Genomic DNA, 15,110 nt, shown 5'->3' on the forward strand with positions numbered 1-15,110 from the left:
GCCTTCGTATTAATTCACAGATCTTCCCTGGAGGCTTCACCTATGCCTGTATGTGCAATATGGTCCTGCTGCTGTTAAACAAAAGACTTGTGAGATCCAAGTGGAATTAAGGGAAATCCTGGCTTCCTGGAGAACTTGATTACATTTATGGTTATGCTATTAAGTACTGGTACATAAGGGAAAAACAAAAATCACAGCTTTACAAAACAGTAACAGAGTAGAGGTAAGCAGAAAATACAAGGGAAATTATAACATTTATTATATTTAGATGAGTTTAGATATATAATTCTCACCGTACCATAAAAGTAATATAAGTTGATTTCTGTGAGTGCATAAGTAGAATGATTTTGATTTTAATGCTGTGAACAAATTACTGATCAGCAGGATTTTTTGCATAATATGCTCAGTAAAGTGCTGCTTTTTGTTGCATTTTATCAGCAATGTGAAAAAAGATCAGGTTTGCCATGTATAGTTTTAATATATCCACCAGTATCATGTTGAAGTCTCTAATTAAAGAGTCATGGGGTTCTGAGAGAGGACTTCCTCTACACCCCAAGAGATGTCTCTTAAAATTTTTAATTTGGAAGATTTGTGATGAGCGTTCCTGGTTTGGGCTAGCAAATGTGTTTGCCTGCCTGTTCTGTGTTTCACACCTCACAGTGTCAGGAGCAGCACTCCAGGGTTTGCCAGCTCAGCAAACACCTGGTATCAACTTCACAGCACACACTGACCTGTTTCTGTCTCTCACTCCTTTCCTTTCCTGAAAAATTTGCATCCCTGGCGATGCCTTCTTTTCCAAATATTTTGTGTTTATGTCTTTATGCATGTTTGGAGGAAAATGGGGTGAAATTGCACCATCCATCTCTCAGTGGATATGCTTCAGGAGCTCTGTCATTGTGAAATCATTGTGCCTCAGATAGGTATTCATCTGACTCTTGTGGGGTAGAGAGGGGGATTTGATAATAGAGACGGGGAGCTACGGCACAAAGATGCCATATTCTGCAAATATTAGGGCACTTGTTTAACTGAAATGTATGAATCCAATTCCCTGTGTAATATGAGGATTTCTGGGAAGTCAGCCAAACTTTTAACAAGAACTCATTTCGGCATCACCACAGTTGCTCGTTAGATCAAGAACTGAGCGGCTGCCACGGGTGGGCAAAGTCAAACAGTGAATCCTGATAGTCCTTGTGCTGTTTTTTAACTGTAAGAACTCTCTTTTTGCTTAGTTGGGGCCATCCTATCCCTTCTCCCTGTCAGGACATTTAGGGAGGCACTGCAGAGTCAGCAAGAGCCCCGATGCCAGGAGAAGCACTGGTCCCACAGCAGCCATCCAAGCTTATTTCACTCTCTCAGGCTGGCACTGCTGCCTCCTTACCCTGTGGGCCCCGATGCATTTTCAGTTCTGCCGGCATGTGATGTTACAGGCCGGATTTACAACAACGTTCAACTCACTGGAAACACTGGTTGGACTTACTTAGCCTCTTAGTGGCGGCCCCTCAGCAGTACAAGCAAACTTCATCTCCTGCCCGGGTGTGCTGAAAGGGCTCTCGAGAACAGCTCAGTGCTGCCCACAGGGAGGGCAGAGAGGTGCCGGGATCCCGGAGCACGCCCGACCGTGCCCGCCGCTGCCCGCAGGGGGCGCTGCCGGGGCTCGGCGCCTCCGGCAGGGCCGGGGCCGGGGCGGCTCCGCGCGGGGGCCGCGCCGGGCGCGTCCCGCCCTCCCGCCTCCTCCCCGCGTCCCCTCCCCTCGGCCGCGCCGGTGGAGCCGCCGGGCTCCCCCGCTCCTCTTCACATGGGGCTTGCCCTGCCGGCGGGACGGCGCTCCTGCTCTCCCGCCGACCGCTGACAGGGACCCGGAGCGGGAGAAGGGGCTCCTCGCTGCTGCCGCCGGCGGGCAGGTAGGGGCGGGCGGCGCACCTGAGGGGACTCGGGGAGTGGGCGGCGGCGGGACGGGCGCGCCGGGCTCGGTCGCCCCGGCCGGCGGTGCGGGCGCGGAGGGGGCGCACGTGGAGCATCCCGCCCGCCTCGCTCCGACCCTCGGTGCCGCCGCTCGCCAGGGTCTTCCCTGCGCGGTTTCGGGATGCTCGCGGGACCTCCGCCGGTCACTCGCGGGGGGATTCTCTTCCCGGCTGCCGCGGGGAGCGGCGCAACTTCAGGGAGGAACCCGGGCGGGGACGCTGGTCTTCCCCGTTCGCCCAAAGGGGATGGAGTTTAATTAAAGAGCCGCGGATCTTCCTCTGTCTGATCCATCTTTTCTTTTGCATGTCGGGAGAACAGGTCCGTTATTTGTAAAATTATTCTATGACAATTCAGGTGTGGTTTCTTTTTTTCCTGTACAATACCAAGTTGGTAGATGAAAACATCAGACGAATTCCTTATGCCATAAAAGTGAGCGCTGTGGGTTTGCCGAGTTCATATAATCTGATGTTCTCATAGCTCAAAATAAACCTTTTCATTAAAACGGAGAAAACCGGAATCAGTTCTCAGAGCTTTTGATTGATTAGAGCTCCCTCGAGGAAATCAGCGGGGAGTTTTGCCTGATTAAGAGCTGCAAAATTGTCCTGAGGTTTGTTACACAACTGGCTGTAGTCGTGCAGTACGGACTCAGTTAGGTAACTTTGCAACCGGGTCCTGTTTTCACTGGTCCAGCTGAAGTACTTTCAAGTCAAATTTGTTTCATTTCTCTGCTTTAAGCCCTCTCTGTTCGACGTGTACAAGGTAGTGAGAGGACTCTCATACCTGCCTTAAAGAAGAGTAAATGTGTTGGGTAAACTGGGAGGCTGTTTAGCAAGAAGACATCCTTTGGAGAGATAGCGATTGCAATTTAGAAATGCTCCATGTGTTTTGCTGGCTGTGCTAGGTTAACTGTTTTCATCCTGAGTGTGTTTTATTTCACTTGTGTTGCAGTCAAGCCTCAGATGCTCTGTTTGATAACCAGGGACTCAGCTGTAACATAAGGTGTGCAGATATGCATGTAATCATAGTCTCTCCAGCAAAGAGCATGCTTTCTGGTGTGATTATGCAGAAATGTTACAGAAAACAGAGCGTTGCTCCCAGAATAGCTTGGAGGTTGCAATTTCCACACATGTGAGCTGACTATTCAGTTACTGCTGTTCTGTTTTTTCTGTGCTGCTGAAATACCTGACAGTAAGCAGTTTACAGAATCCAGTGGCTTGGTTGTGGAGCTTTTCTTCTTGCTGCAGCTGCAAGAGGTTTTGTCAAATTGCCTTTGTTTTTTGTTTTTTTTTTTTTAAGGTAGGTAAATTAAAATGGAAACTTTCTTGCCCTTCAAGTAGCAGCAACATACCAGACGTGGGGAGGTTGGAACAAACAAAACCCAACATTTTGCTTTGGGGTTGTAACTACTTTGAGATGAGAAAAACTGCTTTGGGATGGCACTTCTCAAGTTTGTTCTTGGTTCCTTGAAATATCGGATGGTGTAGGTCTGATCGATCTAGCTATTCAAGTGAGGAAAAGGTATTTATTGTATTGTGGTCTGTGGAGTTCAAAGTGCACATTACTGGAAAGCTTAAAAAGCCTTTAAACAGTCTTTAGTGGGGCAGGTGTATTTGCTGTGTTTGGGACAATTGCATTTCCATTTAAAAGAATACGGAGTGTTTCTGAAGCAGGGTGTACCTCTGTTAGCTTTGGTGTTCAGTGCTGGTGTTCCCAGACTGAGACCACAACCCAGTACGAATCCATTGTGTGTAAATTCAGTGTCTGCAGATACACGTGTTGGTATTGCTAACCTCATTGGAGATTGGATACCTAATATCTTTAAGGATAAGTCTATGGAAAAAACTCAGGTGTGTGATGAACAGCTTTCCAGAGCTAGGAGAAGGGAAAACAAATTGTGTATCACTAAAGTTAAAAGTATTCAAGAAAGCTGTTAATACTTATCAAAAGGAGATCCTTAATATGCATGTGAAGACCATTATCAGTTTGTGTAGCTCAGTAGCCAGCAAGCAGCTGAGCTATTATGCTTAACTGTCCATCTCCTAACCTTTGGGCAGAGATTTTTCTAAACCAGGGTGCTTAAACATACCCCAGTTTGAAACACTGAAGGTGAATTATGGTGAACGAATTCTACTCAAGAGATTAGATATTTGCACCTTGAGCAGAAAAAACTATCTTCTTAGCAGCGTGCCAAAGCCTGGAGCTCTCCATACACAGAGAATCCAAAGTGGTGCACATTGTGGCATTCCATGCTCAGTGGTGGTTTAAAGGAGTCTTTTCTATGGCAGCTATCACTGATATATCATAGTTGTTGATTTGTTTTCATGAGGTGGGCTAAAAAAGTGTCATGGATGTGAAAAGATTGGGTGCCTTGCTGAGTTTGGAAGAGCAAAACATTGAGGCCACATTGTAAAAGGTCTAGACTGGCAGTTCAATCTGGCTTGTTTGCTATAGATTAAACAGCACTTTCTAGGTACTGCATTCAATGGTTGGTTGACAATATTTAAAGTTTGAACTGCTTTTCTGTTACATTCCTTTCTATTCTTTGCATGCACATGGTATTTGGTAGGCATTGGTATTTTGTCATGCTATCATAGCTTCCCTTTTCCTAGGTTTACTACTTTAATGTTTTAAAATTCTCTATTAGACTCCATGCAAAAACAACACTCTGATAATGGATAGTTAGAGTGGTGAAATTTGAATGTGAGATAGCCAGTGGTCAGCATTATGGTTCCTGTGCAACCATTAGTCAGCAACACTTTGCATAAATACCCAGTCTAAAATTTAATATCACCCTCTGCAGTGTATCTCATTGGAAAGGTGACTTTAGGTAAGCAGGAAGTTCTAACTGGAGAATGAAGGCTAGATGCCTACAAAGAGCTGTGCTGAGGCTCATGTGAAAATGGTAACTTGGGGTTTAAGCATTTGTGACTCCAAAGTTTGAGTCCATTTTTGCTCCTAAAAACTGCAGTGTAAAACTTTAGGTTGGCTATTTATTTTCAGTCTTTTTGCAAGACGCAAAACTTGCAAAGTAGCTGTTGTGAGGAGTTCTGCTTTTGTCTGCTCTTGGAACTGAAGCATTCTGTCCTGGTGCAGTTGCCAACGATGCTAGTTGTTGGTAGCGAGAGGTTTTTATTCAGTTTAAATTCATATTTGAGTCACTAAAGACCCTCATGTGGTCTCCCACTAATCAGCCAACTTACTTGCTGTCTTTAAGCAAATGAGGTTGTGCTAATTTGCTCCTGCTTGCCCTTTTATGCTGCAAGTGCTACCCAGCTGTGAAGTTGCCATCTAGCTTTGACTCAGGACACATTCTTCTTCCCAGTGGTGTGCAGTCCTCAAACAGCCTGCAGAGAGAAAGGTAGGTCTGGAAGCGGCATTTGTGGCCTAGAAAAGAGCTACACAGAGATAAGGGGAGCAAAATGCATGCTTAAAAACTAGCACATGGCCAAGTGTTTTGGTGAATAAGCTGGAATGCTTTGCTGAATCACTGCTGTGAGGGTGCAGAAATACTATACCTACAGCGTCTGCTGCAGCTGAGTGCAGCGCTTGGAGTTAGATTCAGGGCAGGTGTTTGGAGAGCATCCGGACAGCAAAAATTAACCAGGAGTGGGACGGTACATGCTACTGACAGGAATGGAAACATTACCTGGCAAGTCGTTTTACTGGGAAATTTTACTTCTCCCTTTCTCTCTGATACTCAAATGCTGAGTGAAAATTGATGCAGTAAATGACCCAATTCCCACTGATTTCCTTAAGAAAATGATTATGTGAAGGGTGCGTCTAAGCAAACTGCCTTGGTAGTTCCACCCGCGGCTTGCAGAAACGCTGGGATTTGCCCAATAATGACGTTTTTGTGTCAGTCCCTGTTAACTGATTCCACACGCGGGACCAGCGCTAAGTATGGAAGTGCCGGTAGCGAGCCGGTCTCGGTCCCATTAACCCACCCGCGACCTCCGCGGCGGGCGGGGAGCGGGGCCGGGGCTCCGGGAGCGGGTCGGGGGCTCCGGGCGCTCCCGGCGCTCCCGTTCCGACGGGCGGGGCGGAGCCGCCGGGGGGCGCCCGAGGACCGGCGGAGCTCGCGGGGATCCCGGCGCGCGTGCGGGGCGGGACGCGCCTCCCGGGCCGCTCCCCGGTGAGGGGCATCCTCCCCGCGGGATGCCGGAGGGAGTGCGGGGCGGGACGCGCCTCCCGAGCCTCCCGGGCCGCTCCCCGGTGAGGGGCATCCTCCCCGCGGGATGCCGGAGGGAGTGCGGGGCGGGACGCGCCTCCCGGGCCGCTCCCCGGTGAGGGGCATCCTCCCCGCGGGATGCCGGAGGGAGTGCGGGGAGGGACGCGCCTCCCGAGCCTCCCGGGCCGCTCCCCGGTGAGGGGCATCCTGCGCACCCTCCCGTTCGCAGAGATCGCCTGCTTTTTACCTGGGTCGCACTAGCGACAGCAAAGCGCTTTCTTTCATTGTGAGCCTTGTTATGTGTAGCAACTGGTCTCAGCTGAAGGAGGTTCCTCTCCTGACTTAGCTCGCTGCCCTCCTCCCGCCCTACTGTTTCCACTAACCTCTCCTACTTTGCCAGCCCAGGCCCTCCAAAGCTGGAAATGAAATATCTGCCGGCTTCTTTGGTAGCCTGACTGAAGGCAGTGCAAGAAGCGCCTCGGGATGGGGCACTAAGAGGAACCTTGGCTAGACCAACCTTTTGTGGCTAAAGCAGTGATTCCCGGCTGTGTGACTTTGATTCCTCATTTACTCTCAGTAATGTGTGATTGACACAGCGGGGAGTACCCACAGCGTTATTTGCTAGTGACCGCACAAAGCCTGGAAGGAGTGGCTATTACAGAGACTTGGAATAGTGCATAGTGAGATTCCCTTTAGTTGAGCAGGGGCAAATGGAAAGCAGGTGTACCCTAAGTAAGAAAAGTTTGTGTAAAAGACTGAGCTGGGGAACTGCTTTCTGTAATTTTCTCCTGTGAATTGATCACTTAAAGTTACTTGGATTGAAAGTCATCAGGCAGCAAGACACATTCACTGGTGCCTTGCTCACCCTTCTCCCAGGTGAAAAAAGCCAGTTTGGCTGTGGGGTGCAGCTTGGACAAGGGCGGTCCCAGAATTAATTTCTGACTCTTTGTTTTTGATTGTTTACTTGAGAAAGTTTCTCCTTTTGCATTACGTTTTCTAGAGCCTTCTGGCAAGATTGTTGTCTTTAGTAATGCTTGCCACTGTGGCTCAGTGTTATGTGAAGGACTAGGATTGCTAATGTTGGTTGTCATCTAGAACCCTGCCAAAATCAACTGAGTATTGTGAAAAGTGCAGAATTGGCTTGTTGAATTAAAAATATCTTGCACGATATCTGCAGTAAGGTAATATGTGTACAATTATGTGAGGACTGTGACTGGCCCTTTGAAGTCACTGCCAGTAAAATCCTCAGAAATGTGGACAGATGAATAACCTGCAGCTAACAGAGTGCTAAGTAATGCAGACAGCTGTTTCTTATTCAGTTTTACACTAACTGCTGCTGCTATTACATTGCCTTTGTGAGCTGATGGAGTTGCACATCATCTGTATACTCCGGGTGCAAATGGTGCCCTGGTACATCATGTGTTGATAACAGCAGATGCTTTTCCTTGGCTTTTAATTTATGGTGCAAGTTTTATGGGATCATTAAAGTTCACTGAAAAAGATAGAAAATGACTTGGGGATCCTGCCAGACATTTGGCCAGACAGACTCATCTTTGCATAGTGATCAAAGAAAGTAGGAAGAAAAGAAAATGGAAAATCTGTAAAATCTATGAAATTATTTATTTTGGATGAGTGTATAGATGAAGGAGAAGAGAAACCAGAAAATTGGAATAGCCTGCCTGTCAGAGTGTTTTAAGTAGGGTCCAGTCCTCTGTGAGGGATTGCAGGCAGCTTGTAACTGCTTGGGGATGTTATTTTTGAACTCACAGAAAGCTTTCAATCTTAAGCTTGTGTAAATAGCTGAGCTGAGGCTCAGCTTCACTTGCACAGAAAAAACTGAAAAAAATTGCTGTACTAAAGTTTAATTTTTAAAATTTTTTGTGTGTATGATTTTGCAGACAAAATACAGTGTCAGCTCTCTATGTTGGGGATGACAGTTTATGTTGGAGGTGGCCAAAGTCAAGTGAAGAAAGATCAAGCAGAAACCTTTAAGGCACCTGTAATTTTCTCTGCATTTAGGAAAAGTCCTTTTGGCTCTTCATCTAGGTTAAGGGGTGCCTGACTATCTGATTGTAATTTTGCTTCTCTTTGTGACATAAGCAATCATGCTAACTTTGCTAGAGATTCCAAATAAATATTTCTGTTAGTTTTGATTTTATATCTTAAAAGATCAAGTGCAACTTATAGGAAAAATGATAGTATCAATCCTTCCTTTTCCTATCCGTCAAAATCTTATCTTCCCTAAGAAAAAATTGGGTTAGGATTGCAGAGCAGTCAGAAATGAAGAAACTGGTGATCTATGTTTGAAAGTCACTTTTTCCTCACAAGCTCAGGTATTTTGTATCTCTCTCTGTCAAGAACTGGGAGATGAAGCAGAATAAATGTTCGTTATATGCAGGTTGTAACTGCAGTTTGAAATATCAGATGCAGCTTATGATTAGAAACAGGAGACTAAAACTTCATCTCTGAACATAGATTTGTAATGAATGGCTGATTTAAAATAAGATGTACACAAAAAGGCATGAAAATGTTTAAATATTTTTGAGATTATCCCTTAGTATTGAATGAAATATTGTCTCGCTTCTGTAATTATTTTAAGTGCAAATAATGAAGTGAAAGTGACTGATTATACAAGAAAATAATTTTTGTGTGTGTTGAATTTTAATAGTCCTATTTATGAATTATGTTCAACTGCAGACTCAAGGAGGAGGTACCTGAATAAGCTGATGCAATGCTTCCCCATCAACTTCAAACAATATGTAATAAAAACTGCAACATTAAATAAAATAGATTGCAAGGATAAGTTAATTGGAAAAGTACTCTTCAGGTGATTAATCTTAAATGTTTTCCATGGACTAGCAAAGGAAATGATATTTCACTTTTTGCACTCAAAGCTAAAATGTCTGGTTCATGAGGACTTATTATGAACTGATTTCATCAGTGCATTCACAATCAGAATTTTATGAACTATTCAGTGAATTTGGTTGGCAGTGTGGATTCTGTTAGTTGGAGCTCCTGTTAACCACCCCTGTGGGGAGAAGATAACACGTTTAGGTGTAATGTTCCCTTGGCCACTTTGTTCACCCTTTACTTACAAAGTGTATGAAAAGAAGATATACATAATTTAAAAACTGTTATTTACTGACTGAGAAGTGTGGTAGGTGTCTAGCAACCAGGGAAAGCACTGACGTACTACTTCTAGGTACGACACATGCTTCACAGCCTCATAGGATAGCTGAGGTTGGGAGGCATCTCTGGGAGTCATTTGGTCCAATTCCCCTTTTCAAGCATGGCCACTTAGAGCCAGTCACCCAGAACTGTGTCTAGGTGGTTTCTGAATTTCTCTAGTGAGGGAAACTGCAACTTCCCTGGGAAACTTGTGCCAGTGCTTGGTCACCCTCACAGTGCAGAAATTGTTTTCTGATCTTCAGAAGGAACTACTGTGTTTCATGATGTGCCTGTCACATCTGCTCTAGTCACTGGGCATGATTGGAAAGAGGGCGGCTCCATGCTCTCTGTGCCCTCTCTTCAAGTGTTTGTTTGTGTCGGTAATTTCCCCCTCCTTGAGCCTTCTGTTCTCAAGGCTGGACAGTCCTAGTTCTTCCTCTTATGTGAGGTGCTCCCATCCCTTCATTATCCTTGTGGCTCTTTGCTGGTCTCTCCAGTGTATTTTTCTTTCACTGAGGAACCCGGATCTCCAGGTGTGGTCACACTCATCCTGGCACCATTGCTGGCTTGGCAGTCATCAGTACTGGGGAAAGTTCACTTCTATTGTGCCTTGGATGGACTGATTCTCAGTATTGCTTTTTGTGGTTGTGGGGTTTTGTTTTTGTTTGGTTTGGTGTTTTGTTTTTCTTTTGACTCCTTGAACTGTTAAAGACCTAAGACCTTGTGTCTAGCTGCAGATTTACCATTCCTGTCTATCAAAGCTCTAGTCTGAGTGTTGATGCACAGCTTTCTTGGAAGCTGGCAGTTTCCTTAGAAGTTTCATTCAAGGTTACGCAGTTCTGCTGTGTCAAAACTAGGCCTTGAATCACAGATAGCTGAACCCCTAGGAGGAGGAGTCACACAAAGCTGAGGTGTGAAATGAGCTGTGCTGTGCCAATTCCCTTAGGAGGACATGCAGTGAATAGTAGCTGCAAGGTTATTTGAACTACTTTCAAAATAACTGGATGTCTGCAGCAGAAGCCTTGTAATTTAGTCTGTGCTGGACTTTTACCTGTCAATGTGATTTTATATGTGACACTAATGTGGTTTGTAATTGGTTCTTTACCTGATCTTAGATATAGACAAATGTGGATTGTCTATGGTCAAGAAAACTCTCTTATTTTTGTGCCAGGAAACGTTTATGTTAAATATTAGGAAGAATTTCTTCACTGAAAAGGTTCTCAAGCTCTGGAACAGGCTGGCCAGGGAACTGACGGAGCCACCACTACTGGAAGTATTTAAAAGAGTCATAGATGTGTCACTTTAAGGACATGGTTTAGTGGTGGACTTGGTAGCATTAGATTAACTGTTGGGCTCAATGATCTTGAAGGTCTTTTTCAACCTAAGTTATTCTATAATTCTAAAAAAACCCACAAAAACTGTGAAAAAGAGGAAATAGAGGAAGGTGAAGCTCAAGATGTTGACAGGAGTTGTAAAGGAGCAACAGGCTGAGGGTGAGAATCAGGACATGTGCCTGCTATGTTATATGCAGGAAAGGGTGCTGCAGTAGGTAAAATTAGAAGGAAGTTAAAAATAAGAACAAGTTTTATGAAGAGAGAAGGTGATACTTTTAGTATTTCCCAAGGGATAGAAGTATGAAACATTACAAGTGTGTTTTAATGTAAAAACAGCTAGTAAAGTTCTCACTCTCTTGAAATGCAAAGCAAAACTTACATTGCCTTCACTGGTGCTAGAATTATTCCTGTCTTGAATGACAGGAAAGGAAGAGAGTATCAGGAAAGAAACTAAATGTTTTCTTGTATTGGTAAGTTTATAAACTTGGAATTTCTGTTATCTACAGTGGAAAATCAGGTCAAACACTGGGAGTGTTTCTCATTAGAACAGTAGTGGAACAGAAAAAGAATCTGAAATAATTGAGATTTCATTTAGTTGAAGGTTTGAAGAGCAGAGAGTGTCTACTGTGAAATTTTCAGATACAGTAAGTTCAGTTTTGGGGACAAATGGTATTTCAGCCCCATCCTTTTTGATTTTATGAAATCTTCCAGAAATTAGGCTTTCAGATTTGTTTGATCCTTTCTACACAGGAGACATAGCTTTCTTAAATTGTTAATATCTATGCAGTACATGAAGGAAGCCAAGATGCTTCTGACAGAAAATCACACGAGTTAACAAACTGTGAAAATAGTGGGGCTTGTTTGGGGTTGGTTTTGATGTTGTTTTTTTCCTTGAGCTAAGAGTTCTGATAGTGTGCAGCTGGTAATGGTCCTGTTTTGTAAACTGACTATTTATTAGTGCTTTTTGATCTATTTGCTGTTGCAGTTTAGGTACTTGACTACTTGAAATGGCTTTTATGATTTGCTAGTCAAGTGCTAGTTTGACACCTTTGAAAAGTGCCACCCCTCTTGCTGCTGGAGAGATGGAAAGTGTGATGAGAATGACTTCCCACTGCTCTTTATGAAGATGGACAGATGCTGTGGTAGCTTCCTCAAAGAGATGCCACTTAAAGCTTCAGACATGGTGGCATAAGCATTAATCAGGTGTTATCAAAGTGACTGGCACATCAGTCATCCTCTACTTACTGCTTTGTTAAGGATTATTTTATGTACTGGAGTGGTGGTGGTTGTGTGTGGTGAGGGGGAGGGTTGTATGATTTATTATTTTATTTTGGTTGGTTGTGGGTTGGTTGCTTTTTTGTGAAGTGTTCAGTTTGAGAGCAGTTAAATTGCAGAAGTATTTATAGGATGTTTCCTGCTAGTTTTGTTTTCGAAAGCAGTCAGCCAATTGGATGACAAGACTGTAAGCACACTAAAATTCTCTTTTTAATTAGTATGTGATGCTGAAGAATGACTTTTCCCCATCCATGTTCTTTGCTTCCTGCTGTAGCAAACCAAAAATTTACAGGGTTTCTTGTATCCAATCAAAATTTCTTATGGCAGTGTTCTTTCCAGGTTTTTCCCTAATTAGGAGTTGAATTTGTCACCTAAGTAAATGGATTTGGTTGGTTTGTTTAAAAACAGTCAGGAATATCAGATACAATTTGTTTTGAAGTTCTCTAAAACCTCTTTGGAAGCAGCATTCTTTAAACTTTTTTGAGTTAGCTGCTCAAGGCAAGCAGTGACTCTCAGAAGGGTTGACTGGAGTAGATTAAAATTAGCTGTTTTAATCTGTAATGGATATGGATTTGCTCTGAACCAAAGTTTAACTGGTGCTCACAAAAAGTACTTTCACTATGAAGATATTTATTTGTCTCCTGCCTTAAATCTTTAATTTCTGCACCTTGATACTCATGATTTGAATGTATTCGTATGCTTTCCTGTCCTATTAAACAATGCTGGTCGTTCTTTTACTGAAATAAATCTGTTTCTGACAGTTTTCTTACATAAACACTACCTATGTGGCATTAAGGAGGTCTAAACCAGGTTTTTACTGAGTAAGTTTAAGATGAAACATGACTTTTACAAGTGATAATAGTGAAGCCATATAAAGATATTCTGTAGGAATTTTGGGTCATAATGTGCATGAAGCAGAGTTTTTGCATGACCTGAATTTTACTGCCTTCCTCCGACAACTGCTTTCACTGTGGGCAGTTAGTCTGTAATGATTCTCTAAAGTGAGTACCCAGAGTTAATTTCCTTATTTGCACTTATGTCTTGGTGGTGTTTTATTATGTTCTATTATCTAGTTATGTTTAACCACCCAGTTAGCAGGTGAATAATTCTTTCATGCTATTGCATCCATTTCTCAGTGACCATCCATTGTCTGATGTGATTTTTTTCTAAGACTGCTGTTTTTAACTGTGTCTGGAGGCTTAGTTGGGGTTGAATGAAAAAGCAAGGAAAGAATGTTGAGAATTTGATTAATTTGAAATGGTCCATTTCTCCTGCAGTTCAAGACAATTAGGGAAGATGGCTGCAGCAAGTGAGTTGCAGTGTAACTGATCTCCTTAAGTTCACTGACAAAATAAGAGTTGCGCTCCAGGAATTTTCACAGATTACCAGTGTGTAGGTTTCCAACAGAATGCACAAGTTCTGTAGAAGTGGCAGTGACCAGTGGTTACTGAAAGATATGGGTAAATGAAGGGGAGAGTAGCCCTCATGTTTTCCATGCAGCTCTTGCCAAGAAACTTCAGTTGAACATAACCTGTTATTGATTGTGGTTTCCTTGGCTTAGGGATGATATATATATTAGACCACAAATTCAGTTTCTCTGAAGTGGTTCTCATGTGACCTATCCCTAGCTCTGTTTGTAAAGAATTTTTGTAGTCTGGATTTTGTGTTGTTTTGTTTGTGTTTGTTGTTTATTTGTTTAAAATTGATTATGGATGCTGTAAGCAGATGGAGAACACCCAGCAGAATTGCAGGTGGAAAATAAGATAGAAGTTCATGTCACTTGTGTTGAAGTGAAGGAAAAAAATAGTATGCAGCCAAAAGCTTGGAAATGAGTGAGTGATGGGTGTTAAATGCTCTTATTAGCCATGTATTAGGAAGAAAACACAGAAGATGACCTCTCTGGAAAAGGTAGCGCATTAGCTGTCAGAGTAAAATGTCTTGTGAGCCTCATAAAGGTGAGGTAGTTACATTTGGTTTTCTTTTCTTGCAATCCACCATGGAGAGTGGGTTGCCAGGATTCCTCTGCAGAACAAACAGCGCATGAGCAGAGGAACTCAAAGGTGTCAGTACGGGTGGAGATGGATGGAGCTGCTGAGCATTTTGCAGGAAGTCCTGCCGGAATTGTCTTTTAATCCCTACTTGCCAGTACCGTTGGGTTTATGTGGATGATAAACTTCTGAAAGGGCCCCGTGTGACAGCTCCCATGGTGAAATCCCTGGTGTTACCAGGGTGTGATTCATGACAGCTCATGTCATCCCTTTCCTGTTGAATGATCTCTGTTTCTGGGGTTTCTCTTTAAGTGGTATTGGTGCCTTGAGAAGGCTGACCTGGAACAGGGACTAGACCGAGCTAAGAGAATAAAATAGATATTTATCAAAATGCCTTAAAGGATGCACCTTGGGCAGGACAAGAGGCTGCACCCAAGGTGGACTCAAAATGGTCACAAAATGGACATCTGGTCATGAGGTTTCACACTTTTGTAAATTTTGGTTCATTTGCATATTGGGGTTAATTATCCAATAACAGCTTCGGGTTATGAAGTTCCATCTTCTTTGTTACAGCTCCCTTCACTTCTCCCTTGTTTAGACCTTCTGGGCCTGAAACTTGTAACAGTTGTCCTTGGTCTCAAGCTGGAAAGGGATTCTTTTGTCTACCTACCCTTTGAAGAGAACTTACTGACACTTAATATGAAGCTCAGAGCTACACACCTAGGCAGCACAGAAACTGAAAAAATATGAAAGTTGAAACTTAAGCCATCAGCGTGGGTCAATGCTTGAAGCTGTGTGAGGATGCTGGGGTGAGGTTCTGGTGACAAGGAAGGCTGGCCATACCCATTTTAAATAGTTTGCTAGATCGTGTTTGGTGCTTGCAAGCATCTGTATATGTTTTCAGAGATGCACTCAGACTTTAAACAGAGAAGATTAAATAAATGTTGAGCATGAGCATGGTTTAGCAATAGAGGTTTCTCCAGCTGTCACTTGGCCCTCTCTCTGTGCTGCACTAGTCACCACCCATGTTTTAAGGGAACACAAAGGAGGGCTGTGGAGTTTCAGAACACTGATTTTGTGACTTTTCAGGAAGGAGATGATCAGAACATTTCCCTATTGCAAGTAAGAAGCAAAGATGCTTAAAAATAAAACCAAGCAATCTCAAGGAAACAGTTGAAGCATTAGCCCCACTCCACATTTTCATGACAGCTCATG

The 15,110-nt window shown here is 43.6% G+C and overlaps 1 protein-coding gene across 13 annotated transcripts in view; it reads left to right on the plus strand.

The window, feature by feature from the left end:
- CPNE4 (copine 4) overlaps positions 1 to 15,110 on the plus strand; it is a 280,684-nt gene that overhangs the window by 50,364 nt on the left and 215,210 nt on the right. For 2 of the 13 annotated variants that reach the window (XM_063407812.1, XM_063407842.1), the window contains exon 1: positions 1,253 to 1,901. The exons of the other annotated variants lie outside the window; for them this stretch is intronic. The gene's annotated coding sequence lies outside the window, so the exon portion shown is untranslated. Of the gene's footprint in view, positions 1 to 1,252; positions 1,902 to 15,110 lie in introns of those variants that run through there. 13 annotated transcript variants of the gene reach the window in all.

Source organism: Prinia subflava, chromosome 1, assembly GCF_021018805.1.
Source record: "Prinia subflava isolate CZ2003 ecotype Zambia chromosome 1, Cam_Psub_1.2, whole genome shotgun sequence".
Taxonomy (NCBI): domain Eukaryota; kingdom Metazoa; phylum Chordata; class Aves; order Passeriformes; family Cisticolidae; genus Prinia; species Prinia subflava.